Below are 19,400 nucleotides of genomic sequence, written 5' to 3'. Positions count from 1 at the left end.
AGGTTCAAAAGGATCAATGACGATGCTTATTCCAAGCCCTGGACTGCCCTCCCTTTACTATTTTGAAATACCTTATGTAGTTTAACTAATTTTTATGCAAAACATTTGATATTCATTCCCACAGAATCTCTGGTTTAATATTTAAATGGAAATATGCGGCTTTATATATTTCATCTTCAGTTTGTGGATCAGTATTATTAGAACCTTTCTGCTTGCTATAAACATTGCCTGCTGTCGCCTCGCCTAGTATTAACATTCAGGTATGCAAGGCATCTCCCCAACATAAGCTTGGTGTAAAACAATACATTCTTTGTACTAACAGCAGGCATAGAAATAATGTTTATGTTTTAGCTCTGTGCATGTAATTTTACATAATCCAGAAATATGAGCTCTCTTGTACATTTTATTTTACAGCAAATGGGAGGCATTGATTTGTATATGTCTGTGGCATATATCAAACAGATATGATTTAATTACTTTGAAAGTAATAAAGTTCCTTTTTTTGTTTCTTGTAGAAACAGAAACAGAGATTCAGCTATGAGGAACCTAGTACATCAGTGAAAATCATGGAAAAAAATGAAGTTATAGTCCCACCCACAGTAGTTTCTTAAAGCTGTGATTTCAGAAACCTCTGACACACACTGAAGAAGATTGAATCAAGGATCCAGACTATATCAAGGACAGCACACAGGCTGCCTTTTTAAACATACATTTTATCAGTTTAAGTAATCTGCTGTTATATCCATGCTGCTATAGTTTTGTTGCAAGTTAACTAAGAAGACGTGACTGGATGTAAATTCCAAATGGAGTCCTTTAGCTGCAGAGCATAAAAGCTTGTTCCATAGAATAACGTAAGTTTATGACATTTCTATGTATATTATTACAAAGAGGTGTGTGTGTGTGTGTGTGTGTGTGTGTGTGTGTGTGTGTGTGTGTGTGTGTGTGAGTGTGTGTGTGTGCATATATGAGTATGTGTTGGTGTTTGTGTGTGTGTGTGTGTGTGTGTGTGTGTGTGTGTGTGTGTGTGTGTGTGTGAGACAGAGACTTTAATAAAAATATTGTTAAAGAGCAAGGAATTAATTTTATAAGCCAAAACTGATCATCTTAAAATTTTCAGTCATTAATCAAAAATAAGGCTATAACTCAAGGAATAAGATTTGAATAAGGTGTAACAGTTTGTGGAATTCTCTGAGAAGCTGGCAGCACAATGGACTTTTCATAAATATTTTTAAAGTAATTAATAATACAAAGACCAAAGGTGATGGTGATTAAAGTGCTGTTCTGAATTTGCCTCTGCAGGAAATACAACATACTGCTGTTAATAACATGGCTATTTGAAAAAGGGTATTTCATGATGTTTAACCAAGTGGAAAAGCATGGTATCCTGACTGAGGTGTGTACAGGAGTGTGCCAGCTCATGCTAAAGCCTGCACTTGAGTAGAATTGATAGTCAATTAGCCCACATAGCTCCTTTGGTCAAAATATAGTTTCCAGTTGGTATTATTACCTTTCTCTTTGGATTGTTTACTTCGTGAAAGCGAGAAACGAGAGAGGTGAGTAGTTAGGGTAGTAAGGAAGGCAAAATATATCTAAAAATATCAGTCTTTTTCATTATACTTTTATTTCCCTACACATTGTCATTTCCAATATTTGTATAACAGACCTGGAATAGCATTAATCATAATAGCATTATCCTATTATAAACGGACCTGCAGTTGGGTATCTAGAGGTCAGTTTCAACACAGATAAAATATTGCTTTTAAAATAAATGTGACATCATACAATACCATTGTCTTGATGCATAACAGCAAGTTAAATATTGTAATGCTTTAGAAATATGTCATTTATATGAAAATACCATCTGTTAAAGGTAGAAAAACTGACTAGAATTTGTTTATTCTTTTGGTAAACTTGTACATGAATTGATCCTACTAAAACATTTTCTGTCATGAGTCACAAAACAAAAATGCACAATGCAAATATTACAAATGAGTAAATACAGTATTGTTAAGACGTCATATTTAAAAATTATGCAGTTGTGTTAAGAAATTAATAGGTAATGTGGCTGTTCCTCTGTGCAAACTGTAGCTATAATTGGCATATTTGTAGTATTGGTAGCAAGCCTTGCTTTTGGCAGCATGTATTTGCTGTCAAGTAATATAAGTATATAACTAATTTACTTTCTTTCGAAAAGAAAAAAAAAAAGTGTCAGCTTGAAGTTATTTGTGGTTGAAGAAATGCTAAGATTTGTCTTTGATACTGTTCACATATTTGTTACATCTGCTGAATATAAATATTGGGCCAGATTCAGGAAGCCTCCGTGTAAGAGTTATAACTCTTACATGGAGGCTGCAGTTAAACGGTGTGATGTCAGCATGTCATGCATATGCATGAGGTGCATGAGGCATGCTGAATCACACTGTAACTCTTACACGGACCGTGTAAGACAGTAGGGGGCGTGTCCGTTGGCTAAGCCCTGCAAGCGGACACGCCCCCGGAAGTCTATAATGGCTGAAAGTAAACAGCCACGAGAAAGGCCATGGAAATGTGAATAAATACACTACACAACACATGCCCCCACAGACCAGCAATGTAAAGAGTGAACAGATGTTATAAAATGAAAATAAAAACTGTTTTATTTTTTAAACCCGTAAATGTTTGCTACTGTGTGCTCGTGCTTGGGTGTGCTACTAGCGCAACTGCAGTTAGCAATCAGTGGAAAAGGATATAAGAACTAAATATGCAAAGCAAGCCAAGAAGTAATAGCAGAGCAGTAGAGTTGTCGGCTTGAGATCTGGCAGGCAAGTTTTGAGCCCACACAGCACCTTTTTTTTTTTTTTTTTTGGAAATAAGCACTAAAAAGGCCCCTGACAGTATTGTACAAATGTAAAAGTATTTCCTTTTGTAAAATGGAATGAAATGGAGCATATATTTCCAAGTAATACAAGAATAAAAATTGTTAGAAATGTACTGATAGCTAAACTGCAGTGAGACAGAGTGCCCGTAGCTAAGTAGTGTTTCACAAAGTGCAAATTGCTTGCTCAGAGCTAAGCACTGGTTTAACAGGCTCAAACTGTGTGCAACTAGTTGTGCTTAGTTTAACATGTGTGTTACTAGCCAATTAAGGTGTAACCCAGCACACACCGTTTGGCGACGCGCCCACAAGCTAACCGGCGGTGCGCATGTGTGAGCTCCACGCAAACGAGCGCAGACCTGGTTTTAAAGTGCTTAAAAGTGCTTTTGGCATGTTTGATTGACAGGTCCTGTACTCATTTAGAAAGAAAAATAAATACCCACTGTCAGTCTCGAACCCAGGACCTTGGTAACACTAGTCTGTATGACCTACCACTAAGCCATAACTCTCATGCAAGGACATAGTGCTAAAATATATATAACATGTAATAGTAGGAATCAATATAAAGGGAATATAGGATGTGTACTACCCAAAGCATGTCAGGTAGATTTTTAATGCCTGAATTACTGGGTTCCCATACTAGTTTAGTGTTCACGGAAACAGCCCTGCTAATTGTTAGCTTGTACATAATAATGTAAGGTAATGTACATATATGAAAGTATTATATGTACACATACATATATATATATATATATATATATATATATATATATATATATATATACATATATTAATGCATATGAAATATAGTGGTAGGTGTCAGTATCCATACACACTCACTACAGGGAACAGTGAAAATAAATGCAGCAACCATAATCTACAACACAGCCTGGCTCCTGTGAGACTTAATAACCCTTTTAACTGCGTAAAGGTGCCTTCAGCACTTTGATTGACAGGTCCAATACTCAGTTTGAAAGAAAAATAAATTCCTACTGTTAGTCTCGAACCCAGAACCCTGGTAACACTAGTCTGTAGGACCAGCCACTAAGCCATGACTCTCATACAAGGACATAGTGCTAAAATAAATATAACATGTAATAGTAGGAATCAATATCAAGGCAATATAGGATGTGTACTACCCAAAGCATGTCAGGTAGATTTTTAATGCCTGAATTACTGGATTCCCATACTACGTTAGTGTTCACAGAAACAGCCCTGCTAATTGTCAGCTTGTACATAATAATGTAAGGTAATGTACATATATGAAGGTATGTATATGTACACATACATATATATATATATATATATATATATATATATATATATATACATATATTAATACATATGAAATATAGTGGTAGGTGTCAGTATCCATACACACTCACTACAGGAAACAGTGAAGATAAATGCAGCAACCAGAATCTGCAACACAGCCTGACTCCTGTGAGACCTACTAACCCCTTTAACTGCTTAAAGGTGCCTCCAGCACTTTGATTGATAGGCCCTGTACTCAATTTGAAAGCAAAATATAAGCATACTAGTAGGCCCTACCACAAGACCATTGTAACACTAGTCTGTATGACCTACCACTAAGCCATGACTGTCATACAGGAATATAGTGCTAAATACGTGGAACATGTAATAGTAGGAATGAAGATAAAGGCAATATAGTATGTGTACTACCCTAAGCATGTCAGACAGACTTTTACTGTCCCAATTACTGGATTCCCATACTAGTGTAGTGTTAACAGAAACAGCCCTGCAAATTGTTAGCTTGTACCCAATATTGTCAGCTAATGTACATATATGAAAGTATGCATATGTACACACATATATATATATATATAGCAATACATATGAAATATAGTTGTAGGTGTCAGTATGCATACACACTCACTACAGGGAACAGGTGAGAGAAATGCAGCAACCTGAATTTACAACACTGCATGAAGCATGAGAGACGTACTAACCTTCACACTCACAGAACACTGTCAACAGCATACCAGCATGGTCCACGCCCTTACAATCTGAAAGGGCAACGCCTATCTCACATACCCTTTTATAGCACTGTCCTGAAATCACAGTGAGACATGCAATCAGTACACAACTGGCTGCATGCAATTAGCAAATGCTGCCTTACAACTGGTGCAGAGGCCATCACATGGACCTATGCAGATACCTACAAAAGCATCCAGTACCCACACTCCACACATGCAATACATTCATTGCACAAAACAGACAGAGAAAGAGAGAGAGAGACAGTGAGAGAAAAAACAGAAATAAAGACAGCCAGCAGCAAAACCAGCAGCAGCAGCAGCAAACAGCAAGCAGCAAGCAGCACCACTGACACAGCAACAGCTGCCACAAACACAGGTAATGCAAAGTAGCAGGTTAATACTGTGTTTACTGTGACACCTCCAAATGTATCATAGTTCACTATCTATAGGTATGTCCATGAGATAGGTTGTGTGTACATAGTCCTGAAATATATACATATGTAATATTGCTGTACATGTTGTCCATACTTAAAACTTCCATAGCTTAGAACACAAGGCCAGTTATGCATATGATGCAGTAGTTCCCAGGGTCAGTAGAGGTTCCTCCTCATTGGTGTGGGACCACTGTGTATGTATGGCACTGTTCAGGTACATATCCTGTAGTATGGCCAGGGATTAATATCAGTCTGTAATGTGGTGCTATGTCCTCTAGGGGTGAACGTATCACACATCCAGGGATACCATTTTGTAACAGTGATGCTATGTGTTCTGCAATGTTGAGGGTGGCCCTCACCTGGACATGTGAGATGATAGGGAGGTTACAGTCATCTGTGATAACTAATTCCACTTGTGTAGGAGAATGGGGGGTACCTGCACCTAAACTGTCTGCAACAATGTTGCCAATATCTGTGCATTTGGTGAATGTGAAGCATCTTAACACTGCTGATCACAGATGCCTTGCCTTCATGTGAATCTGCCCTGTGCTGCAGTAGCCTCCTGCTATTGTTATACAATGTGCCTGTATCTGTAGTCCACTGGACAGGATAAATAAGTGGTGTGCATACGGTCTGGGTTAGATATGTGTGTGCACAGTACATGCACTATGTGGGATGTCTGTGGTAAGCTTTTGTAAAGGGGCCAGCAGTGTGAGTTGTGGCTTCCACTGGCCCAGTGGGCTGCATGGATAGCATCACAGTCCTAACTAGTGAATAACTGTGTAATTACATGCATACATAGCAAGGTAGTGTACTGTGCTTGTGGTGTTGTTGGGATATGTATATCCAGGCTGAGTAATGTGTGTCCACATCACAGGGTTGGATGGCAACACACATACAGTATGTAGGGATGAACACCCAGAGTGTTTCAGACGTGTTGCCTGTGCAGAAATATCTGGCCATTACCTGTGCATCCCCACAACACACACACATGCAACATATGGCAGAAGTACTATAGCAGTACACATAGGTTCATAGGTTCATACTAGGCTATTTGCCCTAGGGCATTGATAAGCCTAGTAGAATGTGTTTGTCTTTGCCACCCAATTAAAATTTATGCTGCTATGCCCTTTTCCGAGGTTAGTATACTGTGCCTCTGTCTAACAGTGACATAGAAGTGATACCCGGGGTACAACTATGATCTCCATCCACTCATCCAGGTTCCTATGGAAGAGAGTCAATGAGGGACTCTGCCTAACCTGTACTGTGAGTTCATTACAGAGTGAAGGGAGCCTCTGGGTTAGGAATATGCCCCTCCAGCATGTCCTATTTATGTCAGTGCTAAGTTTCAGGTCTCCTGAGCGTGTGGCTGTATGGGACTTTGATTTCCTGAGGTGCAGCATGTTCATTACTTCTGGGTTGGACATGGCTGTATATGGCAGGCACAGATTGCCTCTGAACAGGCAGTATGCCACTGAGTCCAGCTGGATTTTTTTTAACTGGGCAGCATATGGCATCTGTTTGAGCCCTTTGATCCTCTTGATGAGGTACTGTTGGGCTTTACCAGTTGCTGTAGGTGTCTGGTTAGGTACATCCCAAAAGGTGCATTGTACTCAATTATAGGCCTGATGATGGATGAGTAAAGAGGCACAATGACCTCCCCTGCCATACATGTGAATCCCTTCATGATTAGCTGGGCTATATAACATGTCTTTCAATCCACGTTGGCCATGTGGTTGACAAATGACAGATTGCTATCAAGTTTGTTCCCCAGGTCCCCAATTACATCTTCTGTACTCAATGGCTTAACACCTATGTGGTACTTTGCCACCAATGTGGAGGTGTGGGAATCTGCGATGAATATTGATACTCCCCCTCCTTTGTTGTCTGGTCCAAGTGTTGGGGCCGACAAGAATGGTAACAGGTATAACTTGTTAGTGCTGGTGTGCTCCTGGGAAACCTGAAACAGGTTTCTGTTACTGCACAGATATCGATGTTCATAATGCTAAGTAGAGTTTTGAGTGTGTTTATCCTGAGGTCTAGACTTCTGGTGTTGAGTAGCATCACTCTTAGTTCCTCATCCTTTGTGATATGTATGGATGTGGGTTTGCCTTATGAGCCTTGCCTAATAAAGGCACTATGGGTGTAGCAAGAGCCTCTGCCAAAATCCAAAAGGCCAGGGGTGACAGGTGCAAGCTGTCCCTAGCAAAGCATTGTGGCTTGTACAGCATATCACCCCAAGATGACAGGCATTGGCTCACCTGTGAATGACACCAGTACTTCATTCATTTGTTGAAAGGGATCATCTTGCCTTGATATTGTGGCATCATTCTTGGTGAGGGTAAGATGCTACTCAAGGTCAGGGTCATACTGTCTTGGGCTACATGCTCAGAGAGCTCCTTTCTGTCTCATGTCATGTAGTCCAGGGAGGTATGTGTCAGGTCATTCACACCAGCATGGACATTGAGTGAGTCATACCTGTACTTGCCTTGGAGTTACTTGAGTGTTTGTGTTATGTGGCGGGTCATAGTGCTCAACAAGCTGCGCACTGTGACCCTCTCCTCGCTAAGCCTGGTGAACGTGATGTCAGTGTGCCTGATGATAGAGGCACCTATTACACGTGTATGAGGTGTGTTGTTTACTGTTAAGGGCTGTGAGTGTTCAGCACATTGGCTTTGTAAGATATGTGTTGCACGTGTTTGTTTCTGTGGTAGTGGTTGCTTGGGTGTCCGCTTTGGAGGTCTCTGCTGCGTAGGCAGATCTGTAGTCTGAGCCTCCGAGTATGTTTTTGTGTGATTATGTGTTAGTTTTGCTGTCGTGGTAGGTCTATGTGAGACTGGAAGTGTAGTGAGTGTGGTTTCCTTCTCCACCTGACTGGTTATGGCAGTATTGAGTAGAGAGAGCCTAGCCTCCAGTTTGGTATATGGTTGCATCACTCACATGTGTTTGAATTTGTTGTTAGGAGGAGGGGTTGTCTGTGTACATGCAGCTGTTATAACATTGCCTCTGGATTACCACACTCACCAGCTGGACTGGAGAGGAGACTGACACTGACCTTTGGACATGCTAGAATACTATTGTGAATTCCGTAATAATTGAAAACAAGGTCCAGTGGGGAGTGAGGGTGTACTGATATTAATTTCTACTGCTGACTGATATAATAGCTTCAGTGAGCAAGTGCCAGGTAACTTAAGTGCAATGTGTTACAATTAAGTAAATGCAAAAATGACAAGCAGTCACTTGCTGTCATGTGTAACAAGGAAATACGTACAGTAAGCAATGCACATATCAGTAGTGAGTCACAGAAGTGTTGAGAAGCTGTGTATTATGTGGAAGTAGCGTACCAGTGAAATAACAAGCTAACAGATAACAAGCATATAAATAAAGCTAGATTCAGGAGGCTTGGATGTAGTGTTTGCTACAGCAAACAAGGTGTACCAATGTCAGTAAGATACAGCTCAAATATGCAGGCACTATAAACCTGAAAACAGAAGTTCCCAGTTATGAATGGCAGAGTACAGCCTATTCTCACACAAGAGTGCAGACCACAAACCTTGTTAATGTTAAATAACTGGCCTGAAGGCCAACTGCTTATACCAGAACTAATACACTTGGACAATGGGCTCTCAATCAGCAGTTCCCAACTTAGAAGGATGAAAGCTATGTGTCCTGCCACCACAGTGCTTGCCACAAACCTCCCTAATGTAAAACAACTGGTCTGAAGGCCAAGTGCTTAATCCAAAAGACTTAGAATGATAGCTACACTTTAATCAAGTTACAACCAAGCAGTAATAAGTACAATTTAATACTCCCTGTATAGAATGTGTACCATATATTGCTGAGATACTATGCTGATAACCTGTTTGTGTACTTTTCCAGGGGAATATGGCTCCGAAAAGGAACCCCGCCTACTCTGCTGCAGAGGATGAAGTGATCCACCAGAGCCTGGTGCGTGACTATGCCATCCTGTTTTCACGCACCACCCAGAATCAGCAGGAGAGCTCTGCACTGTGGCAAAACCTTGTTATCAGGATAAATGAGGTTGGCATGCATGATAGGACATATGAGCAGGTGAGACATCACTGCAGTGATTTGATTAGAAATATCCGCCAGCGTACTGCAGATATCCGCAGGCAACAGGTTGCCACAGGTGGGGGGGGTGGTCACACATCCCCCCCCTCACCAGACAGGAGGAGCTACTGCTAAGTGTTGTGGATCCAGCCCCAGAACAACAACAGCATCAGTCGTGCATCATGATGGAGGTTGGATCCACACAGCAGCAAGACACCGAGCGTGCAGGTAAGATGCCATATTTATTTATTGTTATTAATTTTACATTTGTTGACCGGGCTAGTCTAGCTGGATATATGTCCATTTTCAGTAGAGGCCTGGGGAGAAAAGCTCCACACATAACATAATAAAGGCAGACAGACAAGTTGTTAATAAAGACATACAAAATAATAGAAATATAAATCAGCTTGTTAATAAAAATCAACATACATTTAAGGAACTCAAACAGTTTAAACTCATACACAATGTTCTGTCGGTTTCAAAGCAATTCTACCTAAAACATAACGGTTATGCAATAAGGCAAAAGCCATATAGATAATAGTTAAAGCTCAGAGGGGTAGAGACGTAGAAGGAGTATGAAAGATAAAATAATAGGGAAGAGGCAGGAGTCAAGAAGGGAAGTGAGGAAAAGAAGGAAGACAGTCAAGAGGAGGCGGGAGGGATGGGAGAAGTAGGTCAGAGCATAGAAGGACAGCAAGGGAAAAGAAACAGGGTAGAAGCTAGTTTTTCTGCACAATGAGGGGTTAAAGGTAAAGAGAGGGTGGGGAGAGGGAAGTTAGCCTGGAGTACTACAAGAACAAAGCCAGTGGTTTTGGAAGTACAGTTTGAGTTGTCGTTTGAAGAGAGGTAAGGGTGAGATTAGAGTTAACTCCTTGTATGTACATATGACTGTTCTGTACACTGTTACTTCATGCACGCATAAGGTGTGCACGTGGTATGTATCTGTCATCATGATATGTAATTGTGCATGTGTGATACAGACATTATGAGCAGCTGATGTGTATAAGGGAACTAGTGTACCACTGTACTGTATCATATGCAAAACAAATGGCACACTTGTGCCCACTGACATTACTTTCTTCACATTTCCAGGTCCTTCCCATCTAGCAATGAGGCAGGCCATACATGCTGGTGAGTGTGCTTAACATTACCTGAAAAACAATTTATAATACTAGTAAGAGTAGTGTAACTCTGTAGTATACATGCTGGTGAGTGTGTTTAATAATACCTGCAATACCCAGTTTAACAATAGTAAGAGTAGTGTAACACAGTACTGATGTGTGTGTTTACTGTGGGGTGTGCGTGTGTGCAAGTGTGCCTGTGCCCATGTGTGCATGTGTGTGTGTGTCCATGAGTGTATGTGTCCATTTCTGAATGTGTGCATTAGTATTGAAGTGCATCACTGTCAAATATGTGTTGAGACTGTAATCTGTGTTCCCTGTTTTCCTCCCGTAGGTTCTGGTGCTGCTCTGGTGACCTGCAGCAGGGAACCTGAATCTTGTGCCCCAGGTACTGATGATGATGAAATGTCTATAATGGTGCAGGAAGGTGTGTCTGGGTCTGCCAATGGTCAGCCAATTGACAGTACACAGCTGTCAACCCCTTCAATGTGCACAGTCATCTTGCCGTTACATCCTTTGTCACCATTGTCCCTAGGTGATGGACAGTATGCAGTGGGCATAGATCAGGGTAATGTGGTACCTGTGGTACATGCATCCCCACAAAGCAGCCATGAGCAGGGTCCTCCAATGGTACCACGCAGACAGTCGCCCATGGGTTCTCGTGGGGGCATCCGTGGCCGTACTGCCTCTGGCCGACGTGCCCAAGGAGGTATGTCAACCTCCACTATGTTTCGGACTGTTATGCAGGCACAGGCGCGTATGGAAAGGTACACCAGACAGGGTCTGAGGGAGCTGAGAGCATGTCGCACAGCCATGACAGACGGCATGCCTGACGTTGCGAATGCTATTCGTAACTTCACAGATGTCGTTGACAGACATTGTGGGGACATACAACAGCTGCTCCACAACCAGATGTCCATGGGCCAGGGCGATGGTGTGCGTTTGTGACGTCGACGTGGCCGTATGCCGGCAACAGCACCAGCTGGCAGTGGCCACGGATGACAACAGGCCCACTCACGCACCTCAAGTGCCAGCACCAGCCCCAGCAATGCTGGGTCTGTGCTGTCATCAGGACGCCCCAGGAGATCATGTGCACGTGGCTCTGGACAGTTCCAACAGGGAACTGTGTCCAGTCAACACACCCCCGCTTCCGATGACAGTACCCAGTCTGGGTTAGTACCAGATATGGTCCGTAGCACCCCTGCCAGGCACAGGTACCATGTCCGTGCCCACAGACACTGATCTGGATGACCTGACAGGTGCAGTCTGTGGCTGTCCACAAAACCCTGTACATGGCAGCCATTATGTGGGACTGTGTGCGTGCTTACACACATGCAGAAATTTAACACCTAGGGCAAACACATACACACACACACTGCACCAACACTGGTCCACCCTGTACTGCTGCCCCTCACAAACACACATACACACACATGTCAATTGGTGTTACCAGTGGCTGGCTTGAGCATACCTAACCCACACCATGTGCATATGATGACACTGTGCCACCTCCTGCATACTACAACATTGGTGCAGGAAAAGGTAAACACGTTGCTGATGCACAGGGTGACTACATAGATGTGTATTAGTAGTAACATGTTGGTAACTGTTCACTGTTCCACTATGATTGTGTGTATATCCCAGCATTCCTGCTGCAGTAACTGTATGAATGTCCTGAATTGTTATCTGCACCCATACTACTTACCAAAGTGTACCAGCTGCACACCATCACATGCTACCATTGACTATGGGAATGTGCATCATGTACTGTTATGTAGATTCAGCTATATGTATCTGTTCTGTCACACATGCATTTACACACACCCTGCTACCCCCACACATGCACACGCTCACCTGCCATTCCCATTATTTATTACCCTACATGAGTAGCTGTCGATACATGACAGGTACACATTTGAAAAGTGCACTATGTGGATTACTACTGATTTCCTCTTCTCTACCTGCACTCACAGGGTGCAGGCAACCTCATTAGTTTAAAAGTGTAATGTGCATCAGGTACTGTGGTTCCCTGATTGCCACATCCAACATGTCTTCCATATGGAAATGCACACACAGCAACATCCCACATCCACACACTTGCCACATTCAGGATTCAAAACACTATCTAGGTATATTCTGGTACATGTGCGTGTTACAGTAGCATGTAGCACTATACTGAGTACTGGCAGTTGTCTGTTGTCATGTTGTTTGTATCGAGTAAAAGGATTTTTCGTTTATCCTACTTCGTTTTGTGGACATTACTTGAAGAAGTGTTACCTTACATGCGTTATTGGTACCAACACCTTCTCTTTTGTTGTTTTGTTTGTATAGGGTGCTGTCAACATCACTGTTTGTTAAGGGAAATGTGCACCCTGCAGTGCATAGCCCCATTTGGCAAAAGCCACATCCCACCCCCACCATTGTGCACACACACTAACCCCACCCACAGTAAAATGCATACTTTCCATCTGCAAGATTCAAACCCGTACCTAACTGTGTTATGACACTAGAGACAGACACATTAGCGGAGTGTGTTATTTGCATTAGTGGGAAAAATCCTTTCTAATGCTGTACTTAGAGGGTGCTGACATCATCTGTGTTTAGAAAGAGGGATGTGCACCCTGTAGTGTGTTCTCCCAGTTGGCAAAAGGCACTTTTCCCTCACAGCATTATGCACACACACAAACCCCACTCATACATTCCCTTTGCAGGATTCAAACTCTACCTAACTATGTCATGACACCGGAAAACGACGCATTAGCAGAGCACACTATACGAACTACTGGAGAACTTTAATTCAGGTAATATAGTTATAGAGTGCTGACATCATCAGTGTTTCAAAAGGGGAATCTGCATCCTGTAGTGTACTGTCACAGTTGCTAATAGGAGCATTTCCCACACACACACATCGATGTGTTTGAGGTTTGCATATGTGGGGGATCCAGTACTCCAGTGTGATTAGTATATGGTTCGATTGCAACAATGAGGGATATACTTCAAGTGGTGAGCATTTTGTACTCATGTTTGTGATGATCAGGTCTAGTATATCTGCCCCTCTTGTGGGAAAGTTGACTCCCTAGTCCATAGCTAAAGAGTGTCTGAACTATGGGAACCCTAGAGCTTGGGTATTGTGGCTTGAGTAATGTTCACAGTCTATGTTTGGGTAGCTGACGTCACCCAGTATGATGGTGTTTGCAGAGAAATCTATACTCTCCTGTGTCAGCATGAAGGCTGTGTGGGAATCCTGAGTTTGAGAGGGTGCTGTAAGAGCTCCTCTGTGTCTCTTTCCATGTGGTCCAGGGAGGTACGTCTCAGGTTGTTCACACCAGCATGGACAATGACTGTCTCATACTTGTACTTGCTGTGGAGTGACCTGTCTGCTTGTGTTATGTGGCACATTCTATCACCTGACAGGTAGCTAAATGTGACCCTCACCTTGCGCAGTCTGGAGGGCGGGACGTCAGTCAACAGCTCATGTCAAGCATGTTCACACTCCTCATAAATGATGTGGAAACCTTCAAAGCCCCCAGGCCTGTTGAAAATATGGACCAGACTGCAGATACCTGTATAAAGGCATTCTATGGACACATTCAGGAATGCATGGATCATGCAATCACATATGAAAGCAAGACCCAATCCTCCAAAGGCAGACGTCCTGTGTGCTGGACACCAGCCATAAACAAACTATACAATAGAAGGATGAAGCCACTACATGATACAACAAACTCCCAAAATGTGAAGGCATCACTGATGAGTATTAGAAGACAACTACAGGCACTCATAAGATTGTCTAAGGCCATCTTTGAGAGAAGATTCCACAAGACACTGAGGATAATCACAAGGCTTTCTGTAGTTATGTTAGGAACCTGGGTGGTAATACCCAGATATGCTCAGAGGTAGTCCAAGATGTCACACAAAATACCAAACACACAGACATTGCCATCATCCTAGTGGACAGGTTCACTGCTACCTTCTCCCCCCCACCACACCAAAAGGGCAAATATGTCTCCCAGCAGAGTGCTGCCCCCCCTGACATCCCAGATGCTCAGGTAAGAGCTGCCCTCTCCAAAGCAATAAACACGGCATCAATGGGACCAGACAGTGTCCCAGGCTGTGTCCTACATGAACCCCAAGAAGAGCTGCACCCAGACATAACACTACTCTTCAATCCCAGCCTTACTACACGATATGTGGCCAAAGAGTGGCGTACAGCAACAGTGGTCCCTCTACATTCAGGTGGTGCCTTAACGGATCCTGGACACTATTCACCCCATATATCTGAATAGCTTGGTCTGCAAAGCTATGGCAAGGATCATCATGAACCTCATATATATAGATATTGGGGACCTACAGACATGTCACCATACACAGTTTGGCTTTGTTAATGGCAGATCCTGCCTCTCAAACCTGTTTGATTTCTTTGAAACAGTCACCAAGGCCACTGTCAAGGGGAAGGTTGTCTACACAGCCTACCTGGACCTTGCATAAGCCTTTGATACAATACCCCACTTGTGCATTCTAGGGAAGCTCACCAGTGTACATATTAACCCCTATGTCACTACGGATATTGCACAGTGTCTCAAGGGCAGAACACACATGGTTAGAATTGCTGGAGCCATGTCAGCCTCAAAACCGGTTACAAGTGGTGTCCCACAAGGCTCAGCCCTGGGATCTGTCATGTTCATTATATATTTATCAGAGGTACAGGCCAACATGGAAGTACTGTAGCTGAGCAAGTCGCAGATGACTGCAAACCGGACGCCATAATCAACTCTCTGGCTAACACACGCATCCTCCAAAAGGGCCTCTTGCAAACACACGACTTGTGCCACAGCCATGGCCTCAAGCTGAATGCCAAAAAGCGTATAGTCATCCCCTTTGTCAAACACAAAGTGACCACAAAGTACCACATATGTGTTAATCCATTAAGTGCAGATGAAGGAATTATGGACCTTGGGGTACACAGGTTGATAGCATTCTACCATTTGACAACAACATGGACAAAGTGGTTAGGAAAACATTTTATATGGGCCACATCATCATGATGGGATTCACATGTAGATCAGGGGAGGACATTGTGCCTCTTTACTCATCCCTCATCATGCCCATAATTGACTACAATGACCCTGTCGGCATGCACCTTACCAGACACCTGCAGCAACTGGAAAGACCACATACGTACCTCAACAAGAGGATCAAAGGGCTCAAACAGATGCCACATACTGACAGGTTAAAGAAACAGCAGCTCTACTCAGTGGCATACTGCCTCTTCATAGGCAATCTGTGCCTGACATATAAAGCCATGTCAAACCCTGACTTAATGGCCATGCTGCACCTCAGAATATCCAGATCCCTTCAGGATACACACTGGAAAGACTTGAACCTCAGGAGTGATATACATAGGACATGCTGGAGGGACACATTCATAACTCAGAGGCTCCCTTCATTCTGGAATATTATCCCAATAGAGGTTAGGCAGAGTCACTCAGTGACTATCTTCAAGAGTGATATTAATGACTGGATGTGACATTGTAGGTTTACCCTGGGTATCACTTATGTGTCGCTATTAGGCAGAGGCACAGTATACTAACCTTGGAAAAGGGCATAGCAAGATAGATTTACAATGCATGGTGAAAGCCACACACATTCTGGCTAGGTGTATAAATGCCCTAGGGCAGATATCCTTGTATGAACCTATGGACCTATGTATCTTGTTCACCATTGGCCCTATGTGCTGTTAATCAACAATGCAATCTCAATACTATGGTAGCATGTGCAAAGGTCAGTTGTCAGCCACCTCTATGGTAAAGTTGTGGAATATGTGAGTCATGTAGTAATGTCACAGCTGCCACATGTACACAGTCAACCCTATCCCCTACCCATGGATGTACAACACATGTATGAGATGGAAACACGTGGCCAAATTGTGGACTAAGCACTCTGAACCCAGTACTGGCATAACCTGTCAGGTGGCATGAAATACTACAGTGACTGCAATACCAGTCTGATGTGGACCTACACTGACAGCAATACAAGCACGGAAACACACCGGGCCATTCGTGGAGCCTAAGGATAGCATCCTGCATGAGTGGCAGACACCTCTGCAGCTGGCACACAGGCATACGTTAGGCCTGCACACAGCACGCATAACACATAGCACACAAATCCTGTGTGCCAAACAAGCACAGTCTGTACAGCTATACAACACTACTGCTGCGGTTGTGTTAGGTACTTTTATTGTCCAGTACAGTGAGGACATGCTCACCAGGCTGGACAAGGTGAAGGTCACAGTGATATGCTCATGGGGCACTATGGCCCACCACATAGCACAAGCATACAGGTCAGTCAGATGCATGGACACATATGACTCAGTCATTGTCCATGCCACTACAGCTGATGTGTGATGACCCTCACTGGGATACATGATAGGGAACATGGAAGGGATCACTGAGCAAGTGACACAGGCTGGTAGAACCCTGACCTTGGTTGGCATCAGACCCTCACCAGGGATGCTGACATATTACTGAATGCTAATGAATTACTGTAGCTACAACACCCTAGCTGAACGGTTCTTAGCATGCGGTCACTGCATTGCTATGGAACAACGTCTTACCACTCCCACAACAGGTGAAAACATGCAGCACCTGTTCATCAACAACATGTAGACTATATGCCCCAGAACAGGTGTGTATCCCTCACTACTAGACTGATAGCATCTACATCTCACACTGTATATACACATCCCACATGCAGCACCTGCACAGAAGACCACAGTCATAATGTTACCCTGTGCAAATACCATGTATTCACATGTGGCAGGCATCACACATGGTAACTATTGAAGGTCACAGGTACATATGTGTATTTGGTACACACATACATCATGTGTGCATTGCCATAACTGGTTTAATCAATGTCATGCATTATTGTGAGAGACAACCCGCACTCATGGGCATTCTGTGTGGGCAAAACACACGTGACATGTCTGTAATCAAAAGCCATAAATAATTGTGATATCGTTTAGAAAGGGGTATGTGCATCCTGTAGTGTGTTTTCCCAGTTGCCCAAAGGGATATTTCTTTCATACACACTTACTCTCCTCTTCATACATACTTGCCACTTGCTGGATTCAAACTCCTACTTAACTATGTTACGACACTAAAAATGGACGCATTAGTAGAGCGCGCTATTCGTATTACTGGGAGATTTTTTTTCTCCTGATATACTTATAGGGTGCTGACATCATCGGTGTTTGGAAAGGGGAATGGGCATCCTGTGGTGTGTTTTCACAGTTGCCAAAAAGGATATTCCTTTCATACACACTTACCCCCCTTCATACACACTTGCTGTATTTAAACCCCTACCTAACTATGTTATGACACTAGAGACGGACACATTAGCAGAGCGCACTATTTGCATTACTGGGAGATTTCCTTTCTCCTGATATACTTATAGGGTGCTGACATCATCGGTGTTTGGAAAGGGGAATGGGCATCCTGTGGTGTGTTTTCACAGTTGCCAAAAAGGATATTCCTTTCATACACACTTGCTGTATTTAAACCCCTACCTAACTATGTTATGACACTAGAGACGAACACATTAGCAGAGCGCACTATTTGCATTACTGGGAGATTTCCTTTCTCCTGATATACTTATAGGGTGCTGACATCATCGGTGTTTGGAAAGGGGAATGGGCATCCTGTGGTGTGTTTTCACAGTTGCCAAAAAGGAAGTTCTTTTCATCTACACTTGCTGGATTCAAACCCCTACCTAACTATGTTATGACACTAAAGACAGATGCATTAGCAGACCATGCTATTCGCATTAGTGGGAGATTTTTTTTCTCCTGATATACTTATAGGGTGCTGACATCATCGGTGTTTAGAAAGGAGAATGGGCATCCTGTGGTGTGTTTTCACAGTTGCCAAAAAGGATGTTACTTTCATACACACTTACCCCACTTCATACACACTTGCCACTTGCTGTATTCAAACCCCTACCTAACAATGTTATGACATTAAAGACAGACGCATTAGCGGATCCCACTATTCGCATTACTGGGAGATTTCCTTTCTCCTGATATACTTATAGGGTGCTGACATCATCGGTGTTTGGAAAGGGGAATGGGCAACCTGTGGTGTGTTTTCACAGTTGCCAAAAAGGATGTTCCTTTTATACACACTTACCCCCCTTCATACACACTTGCTGTATTCAAACCCCTACCTAACTAGATTATGACACTAAAGACGGACGCATTAGCAGAGCGCACTATTCGCATTATTGGGAGATTTCCTTTCTCCTAATATACTTATAGGGTGCTGACATCATCGGTGTTTGGAAAGGGGAATGGACATCCTGTGGTGTGTTTTCACAGTTGCCAAAAAGGATGCTCCTTTCATACACACTTGCTGGATTCAAACACCTACCTAACTATGTTATGACACTAGAGACGGACTTATTAGAAGAGCACGCTATTCGGATTACTGGGAGATTCCTTTTCTCCTGATATACTTATAGGGTGCTGACATGATCAGTGTCTAGAAAGGGGAATGAGCATCCTCTGGTGTGTTTTCACAGTTGCTAAGAGTAACATTTGGACTAAGTGTGTGAGCATGTCCAGTTCAGCCTTCCCATGGCATGTTGTGTGAAAGATGTCTCATTTATCTAAGTGTGTGAGCATGCCCAGTGTGAGCTTTCCATATGTTTAACTCTGCAGCCCATCACATTTGTGGATGAGTGTGACCTTCAACAAATATCTCCAGTTTATGGTTGTGTGTTCTGTGCCATGTTGTGTAGTTACTGTCCAAATGCTTTTTGTGTGAACACAACAGGGATTATACTGTGCCTGCAGGTTTTGCATGGGATACTTTGCATACAATTGTCAACATCCGTTCATACTGACCTAACACTGTAGTACTGTATA

The 19,400-nt window shown here is 42.9% G+C and overlaps 1 protein-coding gene across 1 annotated transcript in view; it reads left to right on the top strand.

Moving 5' to 3' along the window:
• The first annotated feature begins 514 nt into the window (after positions 1-514).
• Positions 515-19,400, top strand: part of ACKR2 (atypical chemokine receptor 2) — a 304,404-nt gene continuing 285,518 nt past the window's right edge. Inside the window, exon 1 of the mRNA XM_044078529.1 lies at positions 515-851. The gene's annotated coding sequence lies outside the window, so the exon portion shown is untranslated. The remainder of the gene's footprint in view (positions 852-19,400) is intronic.

Source organism: Protopterus annectens, chromosome 7.part1 (genome assembly GCF_019279795.1).
Source record: "Protopterus annectens isolate FY-2018-M chromosome 7.part1, PAN1.0, whole genome shotgun sequence".
Classification (NCBI taxonomy): Eukaryota; Metazoa; Chordata; order Ceratodontiformes; family Protopteridae; genus Protopterus; species Protopterus annectens.
This window is presented reverse-complemented; position numbering and strand designations above follow the sequence as displayed.